At 48.0% G+C, this 19858-nt stretch overlaps 1 protein-coding gene across 3 annotated transcripts in view; it reads left to right on the top strand.

Moving 5' to 3' along the window:
* ntmt2 (N-terminal Xaa-Pro-Lys N-methyltransferase) overlaps positions 1-19858 on the top strand; it is a 77367-nt gene that overhangs the window by 36601 nt on the left and 20908 nt on the right. The window lies entirely within an intron of this gene.

Here is a 19858-nt window from a genome sequence, read left to right on the forward strand (position 1 = left end):
AGACACAAGAAAAAGACGTTGTAGAGTTGGATAAAACTGGAACCACACACAGGAAGTCTTCCACAAGATGGGGAACTTCTGCAGACTGTGACCGAGGTTGAAAATATGCAGGGTCACTCTTCCAAGCTTATCCGCACGGTCCCTCAGTAGTCTGGAGCTGAACAACAGTAGCAGAGTACAACCCCTCGACTCCATTTTCGGCCTGGTAAGCGCCGACAGCTCTTCCATCTTATCGGAGAGGGATCTCACTTTCCCCATAATAATAGATGGAATGGTTGGTCTGAAGCGTCGCTTCTTCTACCGGCACTTTTGTCCAGCTCTGGATTTCCAGCGGCATTGAGGTGTTGCTCCTTCTGCTGCGTGTTGTTCACAGCTAATCCCATGTGTATGACAGCGTAGGCATGGCTGAATGGTTCAAAAAAAGAAGTAGCAGAAAGAAGCCAGGCTAACGGAACAAAGAAAGTTGTAAAAACAGTAAAGTAAGAAATATAAAGTACAAAGTAAAGTAAAAAGGAATCTATTAAGAAATATTAAAATGTAATTAAAAAAAAGATAAAAAGGCTGTGGACAGATCTTTTGCCACCCGCTGCCGCCTTACGGCGCCATCTTGGGGAAAATGTACTCATTTAGCTGATTAAATAATAATAATCATAATAATAATCGGACATAGGCCCTGTCGTCATTTTCACAACACAAAAAGCCTACTTGTCATCACACGCAGAAACTGCGTGTGACGAAATTGGTGGTGCTTCTCCATAAGCTACGTTTACTCGGCAAAAGACCTAAATAAGTGTAAGTTACGGACTTGTAATTTGGCATTCTGCTGTTGTGGATACAGGTCGCTTACCTCTCGCTTACCTCTCACTGTCTTTCACTTACCTTACTTCAGTCAGCTAGTAGGAGGCAGATCACCACCCAAACATCTTTTCATATTACCGCAGAAGGGAATGTGTGTTATGTTACCGCGAGTTTAGATTTCTGATGGATGTGGGGAAAAAACTGTCCTTAAGCCTATTTGTCCGTGCTTTGTGGGACCTATAGCGTCTGCCAGAGGGCAGCAGCTGGAACCGATTGTGACCAGGGTGGTAAGGGTCCCCTATGATGTTCTTGGCTCTACTGAGGTCACGAGGGCTGGCAATGTCTTCCAGTGAGGGCAGAGAGCAGCCGACAATCCTCTGGGCAGTGTTAATCACTTTCTGCATGGCCTTTTTGTCTGCCGCCGTGCTTCCAGCGTACCACACTGTGATGCCGTACGCCAGGATGCTCTCTACAGTGGTTCGATAGAAGGTGATCAGAAGCTTGGTGCCCAAGTTGTTCTTCCTAAGTACCCTGAGGAAATGGAGTCGTTTCTGAGCCTTCTTCACCACTGCCGTGATGTTTGTAGACCATGAGAGCTTATCCGTGACGTGGACCCCCAGGAATTTAAAGGACTGGACCCTGTCTACACATACTCCATTTATGAGGAGTGGGGCCAGATCTGTGCCGTGTTTGCGAAAGTCCAGGATTATTTATTTAGTTTTGGTGGTGTTCAGTGTGAGATTGTTCACCGAGCACCACGAAGACAATTTGTTGACCTCATCTCTGTAAGCCGACTCATCCCCTCCTGAGATGAGTCCGACCACAGTGGTGTCGTCAGCGAATTTGATGATGGCGTTAGACTGGTGGGTGGGTGTACAGTCGTATGTGTACAGGGAGTACAGAAGAGGACTCAGTACACAGCCTTGAGGGGAGCCAGTGCTTAGTGTAATGGAGGAAGAGAGGTGGGGACCAAGTCTAACAGTCTGTGGTCGGTTGGTCAAGAAGTTCTTTATCCAGCAGCAGATTGAAGAGGATAGTCCAAGGTGGGAGAGTTTGTCAGTCAGAATGTCCGGTTTTATGGTGTTGAAGGCTGAGCTATAGTCAATGAAGAGCATCCTCACGTAGTTCCCATGGTGTTCCAGGTGGCTCAGTGCTGTATGAAGAGCAATGGCAATAGCATCCTCAGTGGACCTGTTTGCTCTATAAGCAAACTGGTGAGGGTCAATTGAGGGAGGGATCGTATTCCTGATATGGCGGGCTACCAACTTTTCAAAGCACTTCATGATCACAGGCGTGAGGGCAACAGGCCTATAATCATTCATGCTGCCAATGGTTGGCTTTTTGGGGACAGGGATGATGGTGGCAGATTTCAGACAGGATGGAATGATGGATTGTTGCAGGGCACAATTGAAAATGTTTGTGAAGACTCCAGCCAGCTGGTCAGCACAGGCTTTGAGCACCTTCCCAGGTACTCCGTCTGGGCCAGCAGCCTTCCTGGTGTTCACAGACCGCATTACCAGTCTCACTTTCTGTTCCCGGAACGTCAGTGTATTGCTGCAGGGTGGTGGTGGGGGTGTTGAGACTGGTTCTGATTTGTCAGTCTCAAACCCTGTAATTGCACTGGCAAGCCTGGTAGTTTTAAGCCTAACTTCTCTGAATTTGTATGCCTTTAAAGGTATAGAAAGCAAACTCATATAGTTGACATTAAAAGTTTAATTCTTTTCCAATCCGTAAATATACAAATAGTCATCAATATGATGAAAGACAAAACATATTCCACTCGGCCAGGACAGAACAGGGAATGTCTTCCGTGCACTGAAAATACTCAATTTCTCCTAAGGCCAAAGTAAATTGTACCTATTCTAAAATCAATTAATTTATTTCTAACCAGCCAGGTACTATTTACCTAATTGTTTGAATGAATCCCATTCCTGCATTGTTGTTTAATGTTTGATATCATTAAAACCCAAATACTTCTTAATAATTTAAGATCACTGGCTGAATTCCTCCTGCAACTGAGTCGTCTCACACCCACCATTAGAGACGATGTTTGCTTGTTGTTACAACAATTAAAACCAACAATAAGCAAATTAGAGAAATAATAACATTTCACTAAGCATGTCACAATGATAAATTTTAGTGTTTGATGAAATGACTCACAAATTGTTGCCACTAAGCAATAATATTGTCAATTTGCTCATTCTTTTCTCTCTAATCAACCGATAACTAATGTTAAAGTATTTTTGAATAAACCACTCATTCAAAACCAATAATAATAAAAAAAAAATATCCCCCGAAAGCTACTTATATGATTAAATATGAAATAGGTCACAGGTGTCAAAGTGGCGGCCCGGGGGCCAAATCTGGCCCACCGCATCATTTTGTGCGCCCCGAGAAAATAAATCATGAGTGCGGACTTTCTGTTTTAGGGTCAATTTCAAATAAAGATTATAGATGTACATTATGTTTTGTGATTTTTCCCTTCTTAAGTCAATAATTGCAATTGTAATCATTTTTTTAGTTCAGAAAGCATTTGGTAAAAATATTTTCTGTTTCCCAATTTAACATGGGACATAATTTAAAAAAATGATTTGATTTCCTTTTGAAATGGAAAAACAAATGATTAAAAGACGTTTTCCCTTACTAAGAAAAAAAAGCTCAAATAAACTGTTATGTCTTTGGGGAGACGTCGAGGCGAGGATGGATATAGGACCCAATCGCAGGGAAGCAGGCGAGGACGAGGGAAGTAGTGCTCATACCAAAACTTTAATAACTTAGGCAGGATCTTAGAAAATAACAAATACTTAGAAAACAAATCACAAAACCAAACCTGACTAGGGAAAACATGGGGAATCGAGGAATGAGGTAACGCAGACACATGGCAAGGGAAATACAGCAGATGATCCAACAAATGATATAACAATCAGTGGGGTTTAAATAGACTGACATAGGTTGACGAGACAACTAGGAACACCTCGGAAACACAAGAGAGAGCAGGTAGGGAATACACCAGGGGCGGAGAAACGACAGCTGACCACAATGGGCAATCACTTAGACAGGACACCAGGGAGAAAAAAAGCATAAAAGCAAGCAGCCCGGGCGTCCGCGCCGGCCCGTGACGAGGCGTGGGCGTAGCCGGTCCGGCAAAAGTACACGCCGGCCCGTGACGAGGCGTGGGCGTGGCCGGTCAGGCGGGCGTCCGCGCCAGCCCTTTAAGTGATGGCCGAGTGCCCTGCCCTGAACAGACATCAGAATTTCAGAAAGATCATCGACCACCTTACCCTGGCTGCTCGGGAGGCCGCCGACCCCCTCGTCCAGGGGGCCCGGAGAGTCGCCGACCCCCTCGTCCAGGGGCCCCGGAGAGTCGCCGACCCCCTCGTCCAGGGGCCCCGGAGAGTCGCCGACCCCCTCGTCCAAGGGGCCCGAAGAGTCGCCGACCCCCTCGTCCAGGGGGCCCGAAGAGTCGCCGGCCACCTCGTCCAGGGGGCCCGTAGAGTCGCTGCCGCCAACCCCTTTGTCCAGGGGGCCCGGAGAGTCCCCGTCCCCGACCCCCTCGTCCATGTTTCCCGGAGAGTTCACTCCCGTTCGCTCGCAGTTTTCACTTCCCGATAGTCATACGTGTACATACATCCATTTACAAACATGTACATAGTTGGACATGCATAATAACCGTGCATCTTTTAAGTTGAAATGGATGTCGGGGTATGTGCAAATAGACAAACAAGCGTTGAAACTCCGGGCCATCTTTTGCTTTTTCGAGTTAGAAAGTTGTTCTGCAAAACATGCAGGGAAGATAAAGTTTGTGAGCGAGTTTTCCGATGGTAGACTATCGACTACTACATGGAATCCAGACTACCTCGAGGACAGATGTGCACAATGAGGGTCGGTGGTGCTGGAGCCTCTCCCAAGCAGACTTTGGACAAAATGTCTCTACTTACGAAAAATCCAGGTGCAGTGGATCTACATACAAGATTTAAGATACACAAGATACACATATACAAGATACAAGATCATGCTAGATTTTAAGTTAGGGGGCATATAAAAGAATATTTACATCCAAGGAAATGAAATTTATAAGCGTTCACTGCAATGCACTTACAAAAAAAAAAGAGGAATAAAGTGTAGCTAGCTAGTCCCGTCCGCGTTCCATGTTAACTGGTCGAAAAAAATCGCCTAGGGAAATGAATGGAGGAGAAAAGTGACGAAAGTGCGGCCACGGTCATCTTCCCGTTAATTGCTCGACCTACAAGGTTCAACTTCAATCTAAAAAATAAACAACCCCCCCCCCCCAAAAAAAATCAAATCAGGCACATTTGAAGCAAAAATGCAACTCATTTATTGGGTCTCTACTATTTTCTTGTATACTGTACATTCCAAATAAAAATACACCATCTTAATTAAACTATAATCTTCATTAACCACAAATTAAAATATCAATGTACACCAGCTACATTAACTAAACCAAAAAAACGACCCAATTAACATGGCAAAACTGAAGCGCTCTTTCACTTTAATGGTAACCGCCTCACTTGACGGGCAGCGACCGGGTCTTGATGCTGAACAGTCGGCGAAGGTTGCCACAGACCACCTCTTCAGGGAGCCCGGAGAGTTGCTGCCGCCAACCCCCTCATCCAGGGGGCCCGGAGAGTCGCCGCCGCTGTTGGGCGGGCAGGAACTTGGCGGGCAAGAACTTGGCAGGAAAGCGGGCACAGGAACATTGGCTTGTGGCTTCGGCACAGGGATGACTGGTGGGCCAGCCAGCACGAGGATGACTGGCAGGCCAGCCGGCACGGGGATGACTGGCGGGCCAGAACTTGGCAGGAGAGTGGGCACGGGAACCTTGGTTCGTGGCTTCGGCACGGGAACCTTGGTTCGTGGCTTCGGCACGGGAATGACTGGCAGGCCAGCCAGCACGAGGATGACTGGTGGGCCAGCGGGCACGGGAACCTTGGTCCGTGGCTTTGGCACGGGAATGACAGGCAGGCCAGCCAGCACGAGGATGACTGGCGGGCCAGCCGGGATGGAGATGACTGGCGGGCCAGAACTTGGCAGGAAAGCGGGCACGGGAACCTTGGTTCGTGGCTTCGGCACGGGGATGACTGGCGGGCCAGCCAGCACGAGGATGACTGGCGGGCCAGCCGGCATGGGGATGACTGGCGGGCCAGCCGGCACGGGGACGCTGGTTCGTGGCTTCGGCGTGAGCATGACTGGCGGGCCAGCTGGCACAGATAATCTTTTGCGTGGCTTCAGCACGGGGATGACTGGTTCGCGGCTTCGGCACGTGTATGAGCGGCCAGTCGGCACAGATAATCTTGTGCGTGGCTTCGGCACGCGTATGACCAGTGGGTCAGCTGGCACAGATAATCTTTTGCGTGGTTTCGGCACGGGGATGACTGGCGGGCCAGCCGGCAAGGGCGAAGGCGAGCGGGAAGCTCACACGGGCGAAGGCGAGCGGGGGGCTCGGACGGGCGAATGCGAGCGGGGGGCTCGGACGGGCAAAGGTGAGCAGGGGGCTGGGATGGGCGAAAGCGAGCGGGGGGCTCGGACAGGCGAAGGCGGGCGAGGAGCTTGGACAGGCGAAGGCGAGCGAGGAGCGAGCTCGGACGGGCAAAGGCGAGCGAGGAGCTACCTCGAGGGCTCGAGGGTCCAGCCCCTCCTTCCTCTTCTCCCTGTGTCGCGCCGCTCGCTGCCTCCTCCGGGAGGATGGAGTAGCACTCCGGCCGCCACGCGGTGATCCATTGTCGATGGCCAGCCAACACAGGCAAAAATCCCACTGCTGCGCCTCCCCACAAAGACAAGGCAGGCGGTTTTCGAAACTTCTACCTGAGCCTCCCCGCCGGCTGCCACGTAGTGGTCCATTGCAGATGGCCAGGTGGGAATCCAGGTCGGAGTCATCGGAGAAGAAGGCGGGGTCAAGGTCCTCCGGGGGGTGTATCGAAGTCCGAATCAGCTGAGGGAATCATAGTCCAAATCCGAATGTCCAGCCCACAAATCAATTAGCTCATGACCGTCCTCACAATTAGAAAAATCTGAGTCCAAATACAGGGGGCGATGGAGGCTGCGGATTCTCCCTCCATTGAGGAAATGAATAGCTGGAGTCCAAATCCAGATAACTAAGGCGATAAACAGAGGGCAATGGTATTCGGGTATTCTCTCCTAGTCGAGCGAGTAGCCAGGAGAGACGAGTGAGGGATGGGGCCGATAATCGGGGGAGTATGAGCTGGATGGCTGGGGTCGGCGAAAGTGTCGGTAGCTTCCCGCTGGGTCCATGCTGGTCGGATCGTTCTGTTACATCTTTGGGACTTTGAGGCAAGGATACAAGGACCCAATCGCAGGGAAGCAAGCGAGGACGAGGGAAGTAGTGTTCATACCAAAACTTTAATAACTTAGGCAGGATCTTAGAAAATACCCTTACGTTTACAAACATAAACACAGTTTTAGATCTATTAAAAAAAGAACTGAATATTTAGGGCTTTTGATCGAGTTAAAAAAAATCTAAATATTAGATCTAAAATGGTCCGGCCAACATGAAATCGAGTTAACGTTAATGCGGCCTGCGAACCAACCCGATTTGACACCCTTGAAATAGGTTAAAAACCCAATGCAAGTTATACTCACCCCTTCTAAGAGCCTTTTGAAATCAACAAATTGGTCAAAAATGACTATCTTGTTCTTCTTGTTCTGTTCCCAATTTTTGAGCCAAATGAACCAGTCATTCACCAATGAAATTTTTATAACTGATTGCAGTAACTTGAAAGATATTCTCGCGTAGAATCAGAAAATTGCAACAGTAACCACAGAACCCTGCAATTCCTCCAGACTATGTTTTCCTCTTATTCTGAAATGTTCAACGGAAGCATGCTCTTAGCCGCTAATTGTGAGATTTAGACTTCTTCTCACACACACAGTTTTCCTCTGTTTACAAATGCCTCCCCAGTGAGGTATCATGTTTAAAAAGTCACCTTTTAGCTGTGAGGATTGCATTTTAGAGAAGACATGCAGGGGGGGGCCTGCTTGTTTAAAATCAAAAGACAATTGATGAGAACGGAAAATTTCAGTTACACGCATAGCACAGCAAACGTGTATACAATCATGTACAGGTATGCTACAGAAGTTCAGCACTTCAAATCAATCAAGCAAAATGTACAGATATGATACGAGAAGCAATTCATCAGTTCAATTCAATTCAATTCAATTCAATTCAATTCAATTTATTTGGCAAAAAAAAAGCACTAGGCTAAGGGCCATGTAACAAGACACAAGAAATGTGCAACAAACGCGGTGTAGTCACTGGTTCACGGCCAAAAAGTCATCCAGAGCCCGCTTGAACTGGGTGACCGTCGGCTTCTCGACCACACCCTGCGGAAGCCGGTTCCAAGGACCGGCGATGCGCACTGAAAAAGCCGCCTTCCGCCGATTCAAACGGAACCCGCGAGGGTACAGCTTCCACGGATGACCCCTCAGACCACGATCAGGTGCGGGCGTGAAGAAGAGGTCGCGGGGCACGCTGTAGATGCCGTGGAGGATGTTGTAGGCCAGTATTAGGTCCCCTCGCAGACGCCTAGCCTCAAGGGTCGGCAGGTTGAGTCGCTGGCATCTTTCCTCGTAGGACAATAGCCTGAGGCCGCGGACCATCCTCGTTGCAAGCCTCTGGACCCGCTCCAGATGCTGGATGTCCTTGGCGAGGTACGGTGATGCGGCTTGGATCCCATACTCGAGAATGGGCCTCACCAGGGAAACATACAACGGAAGGAAGATGTCTGCTGTGATGACGGCAAAGGACCGGAACATTAGGAACAGAACTCCGCGAGCTTTGTTGGCTGCTTGGATGCATTGGGCCGTTGGTTTGAACGTGTCGTCGACAATGATGCCCAGATCTTTGCACCGTTGAGTTCGTTCCAGTTCCAGGCGTCCCGGTTCAAAGTCAAGAGGTGAATCAGGAGGAGCCCCAATAGCCAGATGACTGCATTTCGTGATATTGAGCCGCAGGTCCCACAGGTTCGACCAACTCCACACATGATGAAGGCACCTACGCAGGTCCTCGTAGTCGCTCCGGGGAGCAACGAGCTTCACATCATCGGCGAAGAGGAGAACCCGCTGGGAGATGTGCTCTGGCAGGTCGTTTACAAACACCACGAACAGCAGTGGTCCAAGAACGGAGCCTTGGGGGACACCGCTGGGGGCGTTGTGAGTCTCTGAAAGTATGCCATTGACTTGTACTTGAAAGGTGCGGCCAGCCAAAAACGCATCAATCCACCTCACGACCGCTGGGTGAATCGCATACGCTTCCAACTTGCGGAGTAGCAAGCGATGGTTGACCGAGTCAAACGCCTTGGCGAAGTCCAGGAAGACCAGGTCGGCAATTTGTCGATCGTCCATTAATTGAGTGACCCATTCCTCCATCATCAGCAAGTTGGTGAGGCAGGATCTGTTGGACACGAATCCATGCTGACTATCGGAGATCGCCGCTGTGATCTGGAGATGGGCCATCATGGACGTTTTGATAATTGATTCTAACATTTTGCAGATTACTGAAGTGAGGGAGACTGGTCGGTAATTCAACGGGTCCTCTCGGTCTCCTTTCTTGTAGATAGGGCAGATGACGGCCCGTCTCCAGTCTTCGGGGACTTCACCTGATTGCAAGGACAGTGTGAAGAGATATGCGAGGGGAAGTGCTATGGTCGGAGCGAGTGCCTGGAGGACCCTCGGGTGAATACCATCCGGACCATGGCTTTTAGTGGCGTCCAGACACATCAAGGCTCGGTAGACTTCAGGAGGTGTAATGGCAACTGCAGGCATTGGGGGAACATCCCGAGCAAATGGGGGTGCTGGTCGCCCATCATCGGCTTTGTAAATGCCTGCGAACACCCTAGCAAAAAGAGAGCTTTGCCCCTCTGCATCCGTGACACCGACTCCATCAGCATCCCTGAGTTTAACCACTTGATTGTGCAGACGTTTGTTGGCTTGAACATGGGCAAAGAAGCGCTTGGGGTTTGCACGAGATGACTGCGCCAACCTCAGCTCATACTTGCTCCGCTCTTGCCTTTCAGTGAACACTGCCCTATTTCGTTGCTGCTTATAGACCTCATATGCAGCTGCCGTGCCTCGTTCCTGGAATTCGCGCCAAGCAACGTCTCTGAGAGTCCGTTCCCGCTTCACCTTTTGCGTCGCCCAGGGTTTGTGCTTCTGGTGCCGTGGCATCGACAATGGTACTGAGCGCTCAGTCACCCGGAGTATGGATTGTTTGAACAATGCCCACAGCTCGCCGACTGAAGAGATCTCCATGAAGGAAGCCCAGTCAACAGCCTCGGAAGCCTCCTCCAGTGCGTGATGATTCAGGGTAGCAAACCTTCTCTTCGGAAGCATCACGCTCTGTAAGGCCGGAATTGTTGCGTGCCAGTTGAACTTGAGCACCGCATGGTCAGACATGGAGAGCGGCGGGAGGATGATGAGAGACGATACCGACGACGGGTAGCACGTGAGTACCAGGTCCAGAAGAGACGGGCGTTGGTTACTGCGGAAGCGTGTCGGAGCTGCAACATGCTGTGTTAAAAAGCAGTTATCAACTGTGTCGAGGAGTGCCTGGTCGAACCGGTCGGCTGATGAGCAGACGACATCGCTCCAGTCTATTGATGGTGCGTTGAAGTCGCCAACAATAAGGCAGTCCTGGTGTGATGAGACCGAGCGAATTGCACTGATTACGTGGTTGTCGTCTTCGGCGGTAGCTTGCGGAGATCGGTAGACTCCCAAGATAGGCAGACAGACTCCGCCCACAGTTACATTGCATCGCACAACCTCAAAGAAGTCGGTCTGTTGAGCAGCGGGAGGGAGAGGACAAAGGGAGGGCTTTAGCTCGCCCTTAGCATAGATGATAACTCCACCACCACGTCTGTCTCGCCTGTCGCACCGGAAGGGGATGTAGCCCATCAGGTTTATCTCAGCGTCGTGCACTTCAGAGCTTAGCCAAGTTTCAGTAATGACGATCAAATCAGGCTTGAGTCCTGATACAATACTGAAGAGGTCACTGAACTTGGCGATCAAACTGCACGCGTTGGTGTAGATGATGACTAGGGGTGGACCACCGCCATCCCTTGTTCCCTCACCGTCACCCAGTTGTTTTGAGTCTCTGTGGTCACCTTCAGTGGCGGGTGGATGTAGCTTGTCAGGGCTAGTTGGCCGTTGCGGATGCACAGACCTCTTTCGCCCTTCTGCCGCCTCGCTGCCAGCTCTGCTACAAGGTTGCGCCAACGAATCCTCTCCCTCAAAGAGTACTCCTTCCGAAAATCCAGTTCGAGATCAGGCCATTGGATTTTCTTGGCGCTTGTTAAGAAGGTCTCGACTTCAGATGGAGTGCCAAGAGTCATCTTTAATGGACGGGGGCGCGCGTCAGCAGAGGATGGTGGCTCGCGTCCAAGCCTCACCGATCTTCCGAGTGAGAGAGATGCCCCGGGTGCCAGTGTCTCCAGGACCGACTTGATACAATATATGGCCAACTCGCGATCTTTCATCGCGCTGCCCACAGCTGGGAGTTCGGGCGACTCGGGAACACCATAGATGATCACACTCCTCTCGCGTTCCGACACTGCCTCTTTACTGGATCTCACGAAAGCAGTTGAATTTGCAGGGGCTTGAGTTTCAGGCTCACAGCTTTGCCTACCGATGACATCACTGCCACCTGCGGTGTCTAGGCAGGCTGACACGTAGTCATCGTCATGATCTGGCGCCTCGCCAGCGCTAAACTCCGCGGCTGAAGATTGCTTCGGAGCCTGTTTGGTCTTTTTTGCCTTCCTTTTCTTTATTGTACTATGGCAATTTGCTGTCTGTTCCGCACCCGTGCAGGGGGCAACAGGCAGACTCTGCGTCGTGGCTATACAAACAGAGCTCGCGTTTGATATCTCATCCAGCCTGATGTGTATCTCTGAGATAGCTTGCTGCAGCTGGTCATACTTTTTCTGGAGATCTACAAAGCGATCCTCCCAGGGACTGCACTTACATGAGCAGGTAGGTGCAGCAGATGAACTTGGAGGTCTGTTCATTTTAGATCTTGTAGTCGCGGGCATTTGGAAGTTGAAAGGTCCGTTACGTAGGAGCGGAAAACTTTTGCTAACAAGCTAATGCTACCAAGCTCATGCACGCACAATCAACTCTAAAGCTGATTGTTGAAGTTGTGATCTAAAGCTCAGTAATCAAAAAAGCTTCGCGATGGCGTGGCAGCAATAGTAGTCCAACTCACTAGCTTTTCCCGGCTGATTTTGATGAAATGTCGACAAGAGCTCCTCTTGTTGCTCATCAAACCAAAGAATCAGTAGGATACCAAAACAGCCCTAGCAGCTGTCGCTGGTTCAGCCATTCGGCCAATGCAAATAGCACGCAGTTCCTCAGTCTCATCAGCCCTAGCAGCTGTCGCTGGTTCAGCCATTCGGCCAATGCAAATAGCACACAGTTCCTCAGTCTCATCAGCCCGAGCAGCTGCCATTGCCTTAGTGGCTCTTCGCCGGCCACTTCTACGCTGAGCGTAAGTCTGACCAGCCCCAGTAGCTGAAGTAGCCGAAGACTTTTTCTTACACCTGGCCATACGAACCTCCCTATTTTCTGCGGGCCCCACAGCTGATATTGCCCCTGCTATGTCCACACTCTCAGTAATAGGAATCTGAGCATGGTTGAGCATGTAACCATGATATAGATGCAGAATCATGAGCTCCCGCCGAGGTGGAAGCCTCACCACCACTTTGGAATGCAGAAGATTGTGCAGAATCTTGAGCTCCCGCCGAGGTAGAAGCCTCGCCACCACTTTGGAATGCAGAAGATTGTACTGCCATCTTGTTGCTGTTCAATTGTTTACGCCTTTCCCAACTCGATATAAAATGAGAACTCCTCTTTTTTGGCATAATTGGTGAAAATGACGGTGCAAGCGTATGTAAAGTATGCAAAAAAGGAATGTATAATATATACAGAAGCAGGAGTATGCCTTTTAGGAATAAGTATGGAAAAGTGACGGTCAATTTTAAAAGAAAGGCTGACGAATTTTACCTATTTAAGCAATGTTTGGGTTTTATTTTTGGTTAAACATTGTAAACTAAAGTGAAAATATGACGAAAATAAATACTCACAATAGCGGTGCTGTCACATAGTTCATGCAACTAACTTAAGCCACCACAAGAGAGCAGCAAACTAACATTTCAGGTCAGGCATACTCATCGATAATACTTGATAAAGCTTGAGTTTACACGAAGAGAAGGTAAAGAAATTAAATCACTTTTTGTCTATTAGGATTCGACAGCCGTTTCTGGCCATCATAATGTCAACTCTCTACGATGCACGGTTTGGATCCGACAGCAGTTTCTGGCCACCATAATGTCAACTCTCTACGATGCAGGGTTTGGACAAAAGTAGTGTGGGAATGTTAACATATAACATCCGCCCATCCATAAATCACGCTTCATCTATTCCTGCTCCCTGAAACACTTTTTTCACCCCTGTTGTGATGGAAAGACTCAGTGAGACACGATGGTGCTGGACGCGCTGACCCAAGACACCTTCCCACGTAATTTACAAACGTCATTTTGGGAAAAAATTCCGCCTGCGGGTTTCCAGGTGTACACACACATACACACACATCCATCCGTATATCACGCTTTATAAGGATTAGAGAACAGATAAAGCGTGATTTATGGATGGGTGGATGTTTTATAACTCCCATCACGACAGAAAAAAAGTCTTCCGGGGAGCACCTAGAAACTCGCTGGCGGAAATCCTTCCAAAAATGACATTTGTAAATGATGTGGAAAGGCGTGCTATGTTACGACCAATCAGCCATGCGGTGCGTTTAATGCACATCATCTAAAAACAACGATTCATACATCAACTCTGCTTTCAGATGTAACAAATAAAACAGAGAAGGTGAAGATATCCAATCACTCGTCTATTAGGATCCGACAGCCGTTTCTGGCCACCATAAAAATTTCAACTCTCTACATTGCACGGTTTTGTCAAAGCTAGCGAGAGAATCTTAACATACACACACACTCAGACACCCATAAATCACACTTTATAAGGATTATAGACTACCATAATCTCAAAAAATGCTGCAAGCACAACTTTATTCCACAGCAAAAACATTATTCTCCTCGCACAAGGTGGTTTCAGCAATGTTTAGACCCGATTGACAAAGTTTTCACGGAAAGGATACACCAATGTTTTTCTTTGAGAATTGCTTAAGACTGCTTTGTACTTCCCAACACCCACATATATCACTTCCACGGACAATCTGATAGGTTTATTAATATGTATACTTTAATATAATATAAAACAATACAAGGAAGGCATAGGGCACATCTCCGGCGTTAACTTGCAAGTGAGAATCAGTCCTGGCTCGCCCTCGCCACCGGAATATTCTAAAGGACCGAATTCATCTCCTGCCAATTTAAGACATCGAATCAAAACAATTACACGCTTATCTATTCAATCCAATTGCATAAGCGAATAACACAATTAAGGTCAAAACACAACTGCCACAACAATTGCATATCAGGTCGGAAACCGAAAACAACTGCATAAAAATTTGCACAAGTAAGCATAATAATTTCCATACAAGGTGAACCGAGGGACAGTATTTTGAAACAATATGCGAGTATTTTCGGAAGTTGATTCGATTATGGCCATCTGCCGGAATCCAAGTCAAAGCAATTTAAGAGTCCTTCACAGATCTTCATTGCGAACTCAGATCAACAGTCCTCGGCCCGGAACTTGGTGATCTGTCAGGTCAATAGTCCTAAAAACAATTAAATGTCCTCAGAGCCAGCTGCAGGGGGAAGTGTCCTTGTTATACTGAGCTTTCGTCTGCTTATAATGATTTAATGTATCACATATACATATAATGACTAATATGCACATATATAATAATATCCCAGAATAACCCCAACACAATCTCTACTAAATTTGTGCTACCGCCTTCAAATCAGACGATCACCCCACTGAATTAACATACAGACACCATTAAAAAAAATCACAACACCATTCCATTAGACGACAACCAATCCAATGCTTGGAATAATAATATAACGCAATTCACACAACACCATGTGTCAGTGTATCTGCGGTAATGCCAATATAAACAATATTCACAGCTAAAACGAGTTTACGCAATTAGATAAATTTGTAAAGAATTATGACAATGCTCTTCCGTCATACATTTCACTCCTTTGTCTAGCAATTTTTATACATTTCTCATAATGCACAGACTTAAGCACAATAAAAGAGAAACAACAACAATAATGATAGCGGCCCAGTTTGAGAGCAAAAAAAATCTCATTTTCTAAACCGCTTTATCCTCACTAGGGTTGCGAGGGGTGCTGGAGTCAATCCCAGCTGTCTCTGGGCCAGAGGCGGGGGACACCCTGAATCGGTGGCCAGCCAATCGCAGGGAACAAGGAGAAGGACAACCATGCACACTCACTCATACCTAGGAGCAAATGAGAGTTTATAATTAGCCTACCAGCCATGTTTTTGGAATGTGGGAGGAAACCAGAGTACCAGGAGGAAAACCAAGTAGGCCCGGGGAGAAGATGCAAACTCCACACAGGTGGATGTGACCTGGCTTTGAACCCAGGACCCCAGAGCTGTGAGGCCAATGCGCTAACCACCGGGCCCCCCATGTTGTGTACTCACAGGGTTAATTTTCTTCTCAAGCGTTGCAATGATCACAAAAATAAAACAATGCACACTCCTCTCTTCTGCCTAATACTTCAGTGAAAGGAGGGGTGAATTGGCACGCCCCCAATATACACTCTCCGTTGTCCCGCCCACTAGTCAGTTCCACTCTACGCGATTGCCCAGGACCCCAGAGCTGTGAGGCCGACGTGCTAACCACTCACGCCTCCAGGCTGCCCATATATATATATATATATATATATATATATATATATATATATGTGTGTGTGTATATGTATATATATTTATTTATTTATATATATAAACATACACATATACATAAATAGGTACTGTTATATGTTCTTTTCTTTGTTCTGAAAGATCTGATGAGACAAGTGTCAACAAAAATATAGGCAAGACATTATTGAAGCCTCCATGACCTGTTCTCTTCATTGGCTAGAGAAACTGCAAGATTCTCATTCAGACCCCATTTCTTAAAACCTTCATTGTCTCCGCCCAAAGTGGGCTTTTATTTGTCTACAAGTGGGTGGGTTTCAGTTACAAGAAACATGGCTGGTTTGAAATCAAATACTGTTGGGTCTTAACTTGGACATCTGTTGAGATATAGATTCTGAAGATATGATACTTCCCTTCGAACCTGTCAGGAGCGGCTCGTTTGTCCCTCCTGGCTTGCCGTCAGGTTAGAGCAGCTGCAAACGATCCTTGATATCTTCCTGATGTGGGTATTTAAGCACCACGGAAATGGTTAGTCATTGTCGGATCGTCCTGCGTGACACCCTACGTGTTACAGCATACATCGCTACCAGGTACTATTCCACATGGTCGGGTTTTGTTTCGGTTTGGGATGTATAAGCCCTTGTTATTTTGTAAAGCCTTTGAGTCATTAAAGTTACTGTCATGAGAACAGCTCGTCTCGCCTCACTCTGCTTCCCCGCTACTGGGTCCAACCTCCCCCTTTCGCGCCACGACGTCGCAGCCCGATCGTAACAGAACGATCTGACCACATGGACCCAGCAGGAAGCCACCGACGCGCGCACCGACGCTCTCGTCGATGCCAGCCACCCAGCTCATATCCTACCGACCACATGGACTCAGCGGGAAGCTCCCCAAAATCTTTTAGGGAATTTATAACGACTACGCCATGGTGTGGACACCTTAGAGACGTTTTGGCAACGAAGGAATCCCGACTAGGAGGTAATTCTGAGCCTCCATCGGCCCCGGTTTCACCTTTAAACCGACCCTTCGCTCACTCCGTCAGACTGGGCTGCCAGCACAGCTAAGTGAGAATACCCAAGTTCCGACACCCCCTGTTCATCGCCCGAGTTATCTGAAATCAAACTCCAGCGAGTCTGTCCTCAATGGAGGGAGAATCCCCAGCCTCCATCGGCCCCGTTGGAATGCCACATCTATGTCGGTTGGGACTCTGAATTTTCGGATTGTGAGGATGACCGGGAGCTAATTGATTTGTGTGCTGGAGATTCGGACTCGGACAGTGATTTCCTCAGCCGATTCAGACTCCGATACACTCCCCCGGAGGACGTTGACCCCGACTTCTTCTCCGATTACTCCGACTTGGATTACCCCAACCAGGATTCGTCGTGTCGGCTGGCCATCTACAGTGGACCACCACGTGGCGCCCGGCGTGCTGTGCCGTCCTCCCGGAGGGGGCGGCGAGTGCCGCGCCACAGGGAGAAGCGGAAGGAGAGCCTGGATGCTCAAGCTCCTTGCTCGACCACGCCCATCCAAGCTCCTCGCTCGACCTCGCCCGTCCAAGCTCCTCGCTCGACCTCGCCCGTCCAAGCTCCTTGCTGGACCTCGCCCGTCCAAGCTCCTCGCTCGACCTCGCCTGTCCAAGCTTCCCGTTTTCCCATTCCGGCTGAGCCGCCAGTCGCACCCATGCCGAAGCCACGAACCAGGCTTCTGGTGCCAGCTGGCCCGCCTAGTTTCTGCCCGCGGAGTTCCTGCCTGCCCAGTTCCTGCCCGCCCAGTTCCTGGCCACCCAGCTCCTGCCCGCCCAGCTCCTGCCCGCCCAGCTCCTGCCCGCCCAGCTCCTGCCCGCCCAGCTGCGGCTCGTTTGTCCCCCCTGGCTTGCCGTCAGGTTAGAGCAGCCCCAAACAATCCTTGATTACTTCCTGATGTGGGTATTTAAGCACCACGGAAATGGTTAGTCATTGTCGGATTGTCCTGCGTGACACCCTACGTGTTACAGCATACATCGCTACCAGGTACTATTCCACATGCTCGGGTTTTGTTTCGGTTTGGGATGTATAAGCCCTTGTTATTTTGTAAAGCCTTTGAGTCATCAAAATTACTGTCATGAGAACAGCACGCCTCGCCTCCCCCTGCTTCCCCGCTACTGGGTCCAACTCCCCCCGATCGCGCCACGACGTCGTGGCGCGATCGTAACAGAATCATAAAAACAAGATATTTAGATAGGTCAGGAAAAGTTTAACAACTGCCAGCTCAATTGTTTATGCAACAAACACCCTGGGGCCACATACTGTTTTTCACACCTCCCTGTGAAGAATCATCCCAAATACAATGATCAGATAGTGGCAAGCACTATGCTTCAGGAAGCGAATTCGAACATGGCTCAAACCTTTAAGTTAATTTTATAACTAATAATTCATAACAGACCCCCTGTTTACACAGAGAAAACTGTGTAACAAACTATTAATCAAATAAAAATCAACACATATCAAAACATTCAGTATGGTAAAATTAACTTTCGCAATTTTCACGTACACATGAAAGAAAAAAAACATACCTACTTTACACACTATATCATGGTAACGAAAAATTAGAAAGAAAATATAAAAATCAAATCCTGTTAGACCAGATCGTCTACCATCAATGTTCCCTCTAAGCTGCGCGCGTGCGCAATTGCGCACTACTCTCGTCTTCTCCGCGCACAGCAAATCATATGGAGCGCACAAAATTAAATCCATTTTTTACCCATGATGCCATTCACCCGGCCCCCCAGTGGCAGTAGCTCGGTCAACTCTTATGTTTTTCGTGTTTTACAGCTCATTTTAATATTTCTTAATACATTCCTTTTTACTTTACTGTGCAAATAGAAGAACAAGCGGTGAAATCGGGTGAGAACTGTCTAAATCTGCTGTGTGTGGTTGTGTGCGTACGTGCGTGCGTGTGTGTCTAGTATGTGTGATCGTTTGTCTTCAACCTACACAATGGACTATAGTAAATGGAAATTAGCCCTCGGCTACAATCTTACATATATATGTTCATTAACATGAATATAAATATGTTCATTAATATGTGCTATCCCTTATTAAATAAATCAAAGCAAAATCATGGAAAAATATTGCATATCAATAGAAACTTGACTATCTCAAGTGACACGTTCAGCAGAAAAGTCATTTGAACGAGAATGAGAAGCGAGAAGGACAGATGTGTAAAATAAGGTAAAATTTAAGTCGGATATGTGCATATTCTAATGGCATTTATGAAGATGTTTTATTCATAGATATTTTTTCATTCATTTTCTGAACCGCTTTATCCACTTTCTCACTCGCGGGGGTTTCTGGAGCCTATCCCTGCTGACTTTGGGCCAGGGGCGGGGGACAGCCTGTATCGGTGGCCAGCCGATCGCAGGGCACAAGGAGACGGACAGCAGTGCACACTCAGACCCATACCTAGGGGCAATTTTAGAGTGTCCAATCAGCCTACAATGCATCTTTTTGGGATGTGGGAGGAAAACGGAGTACTCAGAGAAAACCCACGCAGGCCCAGGGAGAATATGCAAATTCAACACAGGTGGACTGTTAGGTTTATCATTATTATAGATGTGTATCAATATTATTATATTATATGTACTTGCAACGAAGAGTAATTGACATTAATACAAAGGGCATTTTAATGCATCTCTTGCAAAAGTAAGGACTGTGGTTCGCATCAAGAGGACTGGGAATGGCCTTGGGCAGGATGGTTTCAAAACAAGAAATGTGGACTGTTTTCGTCTTGGGCAGGATGAGTCCACAACTAGCGCCCTTGAGAACTGTAGACTGTTTTGGCTTCGCAGGACGGGTCCACAACAAGCGCTCTTGGGAAGATATGACAGACCTACAATTGTTTTGATGACTGTGATAAATTGTTATGAAACTCTAAAGTTGCTTAGACTTCTGTGGGGCATGGCGTTAAAATCTTATGAATAAATTAGCGAGGGAGACCTCGAGTTGTTAGAATTATCCTGAGCGGGTGAAATATGCTTTGGCGTGGGGCATGTTGATATTACGGATTGGATAAGTATTGATCAGATTGATACAACCAAATGACGTTGCTTTCTATTGCTTTAAGGCAGGTGTCTCAAACCGATTCCGCCGAGGGCCGCAGTGGGTCCTGTTTTTTGTTCCAACCGAACCAGTGCCGA

Source organism: Stigmatopora argus, chromosome 24 (assembly GCF_051989625.1).
Source record: "Stigmatopora argus isolate UIUO_Sarg chromosome 24, RoL_Sarg_1.0, whole genome shotgun sequence".
In the NCBI taxonomy this organism is placed as follows: Eukaryota; Metazoa; Chordata; class Actinopteri; order Syngnathiformes; family Syngnathidae; genus Stigmatopora; species Stigmatopora argus.